Below are 4765 nucleotides of genomic sequence, written 5' to 3' on the forward strand. Positions count from 1 at the left end.
ACGATAATTTTACAAGTCAAAGAACACCTCGTCATTTAGTCATCTGATATGTGTATATTTCGTGTTTGTAATCACCATTAAACCCATAGAAAGGTAGCCTTGCTGGAAGAATTTACGTTAGATCTCGTCACGTTAACTTCCACTAAAAAAACGCTTGTGACAGTACTGTGTACACCGAAGAGAGCGTTTTGGAATCATTCATTGGAGATTTATAGTACAGATAATATACTACTTATAGTATGTATAGTATATTCAATAGAAGCAAACTCTCTATTTTTAATTAGCCAAATAATCAACAATGTAATAATGTGTAATGTTGAATAATTCTTCGGATCTAGTTGCAAGACGTACTAGTCCTACAGTCGAAGCTCGGGTTCAGCGCAGCGGGCTGACAGTGTCCTAATATGAAGATCCCCGGCAAGACTGATATAACATTTACAATTTAAATCATTGGATGCCATTTTAATCCTAGTCCTTTTTATGTTCCCTTTTATAGTTCCTGTTCATTTCGATTAATTATTCGATTATCAAGAAAACAAAATCGTACGATAAAATGGTTAATTATGAGGTTGAGCCATAGTTGATTTAAAAGCAATATACCATACGTAAGATAATGCCTATTGCTTACTAGACTAGGCCATGCAAAGGAAAGTTTACTAAAAGAAAAATAAATTACAGAAACGTTTCATGTTAATTTCGACGAAGTAAGCGCGTGGCTAGCGATCTACGAGCGGCCTAATTCGAAACAAGGCTTGAGTCCCAACGGGCTTTTTATGATTATTATCTTGCTTAAGAAGAACACGTACGGGCCGAAAAAGTTTCCTAGCCTTGTATTAGTAGGTTTTTTTGCCATGGCAAATAAGAGGTTTCACTTCTAAGACAATCCTTTTACTAGTTGTTTCCGCAACAATAAAATGAAGCGCTCATTATCATTCTGTCGTTCGTTGAATCGTGCATGATACCCATCTTTGTGTCCCAGAAATCTTGTTTTTCCCTAACTTTTTGATTCTATTATTAACTGATATGAAGCTCATGAATCACATCAACCGATCGTAAACCCCTAACAGCATCAGCCAGCAATGAGCGTATATCGAAAACAAAATGAAAATAGTTACTATTCTTTTCGAGCTTTTAGCATCATATATATCATAACTATCATATATATAATATGCTTGATCTCTTCCGCAAGTATGTTCTTTCGTGGCTGTTGTATTTGCAATTCACGCAAAAGCTTCCCATGTGACTGTGTGTCAGTCAAAGTTCCACCTTAATGGATCGTTTCCCGCCTCTTTCCCTACTTCAATCGACTAATGAAAAAGAGGCGGACTAGACATTCCCAGCTGGCTGTCTATCTCCAGTCAAGTTCTGACATGGTCGAACCCTGTTCAACTCTATTCTAATCAGAACGACAGAAACGAAGGGGAGTGTTAGAGAGCTTCCTGGATTGTACCTTGTAAACTCCCCCTTCCTCTGCTATTGGGTCGGCAAACTACGTGGCGTTGTTAATCAGTTGAACGCTACCAAGTTGATTATAAAAAAAATACAAAAAAAAAGCGCGACAAGTTTGAAAAAAAGGATTTTTTTTTCGCTTTTGTGATTCGAATATGATTTCGCGTGTATCAAGCTGAGGAATATTGTTTGAATATTAGTATATTCAAGTAAGGTATGCATTTAGCTTATCAGCGCTAAGTGAACCGATGGAAACCGGCAAATTTTGGGCTGCTGGGGTGTTAACACCAAGCAGATTTCCTTTAGTATAATTCTTTAGGTATTAAACGGAAACTTTTTAAAAAGTTTCCGAAGCTAATTGGGTCAACCTAAAATGCTAACTAGCCCTTTTACGCTTTCGTGGCGTTGTCTAAACCGTAACATAATTGGCTATGCATGTAGAAGGACGCAGGATACATGGACGACGAGTAGCTTTATTGTTAAACCTACGCACGCGTATGGTACAAGAACCATATTATATGGATGATTTGAAGCCGCGTTGCGTATTTAAAGTGTTAATGTTTCTGTATATTAAAATGCTATAGGGGCTTTAAGTCAAAAATACTTATGGTATAAAGTTCCGCTCAAAGATCAACTGAGGAAGATTCTTTGAAAAGATAATGCGAATTTTATCAGCTAAATCATCTTAGCAACCTTAAAATGGAAGCCTTTGGTAAATCTGCGTATGTTGGTACAGTCGTCCGGTGGTTCTATCAATAATTTACAGGACGTCCTGTTGCAAGTTGTAACCCAAAAATATTGTGTACTAGTATACATCTTACGAGCGCCAGACAAACCGGCCAGCAGCTAAAGTCAGACATGAAGCAATAGTATTTGGACAAATACTAGACATGCTACGATATGATATGCTAGACCGTAGTACTAGAAGGCTATCCTAATGTTTATGAAACTCATTGATGGAATAGTGCACTGATTTACCTGAATACGAACGCTGTGCCTCTATGCCATCGGTTATTACAAAAAGAAAGGGAACACAAAAGTAAATGATAATTGATAACATAAGTTTGTCATTATTTATTTAATTTTACAGGCGTCATGAAGACATCAGCAAAACGACAGTGAATACTTCAAACCTGCCTTCGATTTAGGGAGCACTTCAAAGCTGACGCTACGCTCTCAGTGTGTGTTTCTTTTTTCAATCTCTTTGTACTACACTTACTCCTTTGTTCGCTTCTTACATATCTTCATTTCTGAATCTGAAATCTAATTCAGTTCCATGTTATCCCCACGCCGCACGCTTCGTCGCGAGCTCCCATTCGGGTATATATTCGTACTAATCTGTTCGTTGTCGTCACGCATACTCCGTAACACGCGCTGTCCCAAAACGGTTATACGATCAGCTCAGGGTGTTTTCACGCAGTCTCAAACTTGGAACGTTACACATGAAATATTAGAAAAATTTCAGAGTCTCGCTAGTCGATATGTGGTCACCCCGCCGCTGTGTGGAGGAAGACAGTTTCAGATTGCACTTAACATAAATCAACTTATTCAGTAACTGATAAGTGCAAAGGACCGACTACGTCAAGGCTAGCTAGTGTCAAGGCTACCATCGGAACAGGACCGTCATTGTTTGATTAAGGACCCACAAGATACATTGCTCTGCTTTCTGTTGTCAAGCATTTTTCATTGAGGTTAGGACCACATTTCGATAGTGTTGCCTAACGTTAAGAAAAGTCAACAGGTATGGTGATCTGAGGTCGCCATTCGGTGCGAGATAAAGGTGCAGAATATTAAATTGTATTTCTCAACTGTGTTAATTCAATCAATTGTTTTTCGTACAATTATTGATTACCTCAAGTTTCTGGCCATCGTTCGTCGTGCGCAGCCGATTCGATCTGGCAGCGCCTGATATATTGCCTCATAGCTTCATTATGATCGAGGAACGATTTGCTTGATCTCTTCGCCACCACTTGGCCGTATAGTTATCCGCTTATTTAGGTGACAGGTAATTAATCGGCAAGGGTACACCAGACAATCAGCGAACAGCTTTTCGACGCCATGGGTCACGGACAGCGTAACGGCGAAGACCAGAAAGATGGTGGCAGACCTTAGCCGAATGAACACAACATCGAAGACCCCTAGAGGTATAAGAGGCGCCGTGACCAGTGCTAATGTATCTAACCGCTAACACACTTGGGACAGCCACGTTGAAGATGACAACATTTCATGTATTCTTAGCCTATGTTCGATCAACTTGTATGTATGTTACACATGCAATAATGATAAAACTAGTTAAAATACGGCATGCTATATCGTAGTATGATTACTATCGCAAATAATAACATGTGTGAACGAGACAGTATAGCGTAGACGTCGCGTACCGTTGATGATATGATCATCCCTTTGGCCTTTAGGAAATGATGAAGAGTACATCGGGCTATAAAACAACATTGTCTTCCAAGTGCCTAGTAGACTGTATGGTTTACAAAACAACTGACTCGTCTACTATCATTTCGTCGAAATGTTAACAACTCGTTCCTTGGTATCGTTCGGGGACAGGCCATTAGTTATCGATATTAAAGCCCCTGCGTGTTCTCTAAGGGGTTCTTCGATGCGATCCAAGAATCACAGACTAAATCGAATAGATATAAATGACAGACAGCGCGCGTTCACATTGTTACAATATTTCATTCATATAGAAGTATAGATGGCTTGACCAACAACTGGCAGCGACTACACTCGCGGTGATCTACTTCTTCCATGTTTATATGTCTTATATAAGGAATAATGAAATATAGTATGTATGTACACAGTATATACTGGGGCAATGACGTGTCCTACGGGTGTATATATAGTCTTATAGTTATGCGTTATTGTGTTGCGTTGCACACAAACAGACGGCAATCGATCGTATGCGTACGCTTATTGGTTTTAGTGGATTTCGCGCGTGCTCTCTTCTCTCTAATCCAAGCCAGCTATTGCATATATAAAAGGCAGACGTGAAAGTAAAAACTAGGTAATTTCTAGAGAAGGGAATAAATAGAATGCCGGACATTCGTCTTCTTAACTGATAGATAGAATTCGTTTTCGGTTTCAGTTAATTCGTTTACACCCGCTCATATTGTTAAGGTCTTCGACGTCGTCGTCGTCGGTTGGGTTGAGCTCCGTTTCGAAATCGTCCGGCTTTTAGTTAGGCAACAAAATATCCACCTCAGATGTACCATCTATTATTATTATATAATAAGTAGAAAGTTATATGTACAGAAGTAGTTGTGGCATTAAGTAGACCGTGTCATCGAAACGTACAGTTATATAT

General features: G+C 39.2%; 1 long non-coding RNA gene across 1 annotated transcript; it reads right to left on the reverse strand.

Moving 5' to 3' along the window:
- Positions 1 to 2493: 2493 nt before the first annotated feature.
- Positions 2494 to 4759, reverse strand: LOC147755912 (uncharacterized). Its single transcript, XR_015326818.1, has 2 exons — positions 3302 to 4759; positions 2494 to 2876 (listed from the first exon to the last, which is right to left on the reverse strand). It is a non-coding gene; the product is annotated as an uncharacterized LOC147755912 (long non-coding RNA).
- Positions 4760 to 4765: the final 6 nt, after the last annotated feature.

Source organism: Varroa destructor, unplaced genomic scaffold (genome assembly GCF_002443255.2).
Source record: "Varroa destructor unplaced genomic scaffold, Vdes_3.0 BEIS01000004.1, whole genome shotgun sequence".
NCBI lineage: Eukaryota > Metazoa > Arthropoda > Arachnida > Mesostigmata > Varroidae > Varroa > Varroa destructor.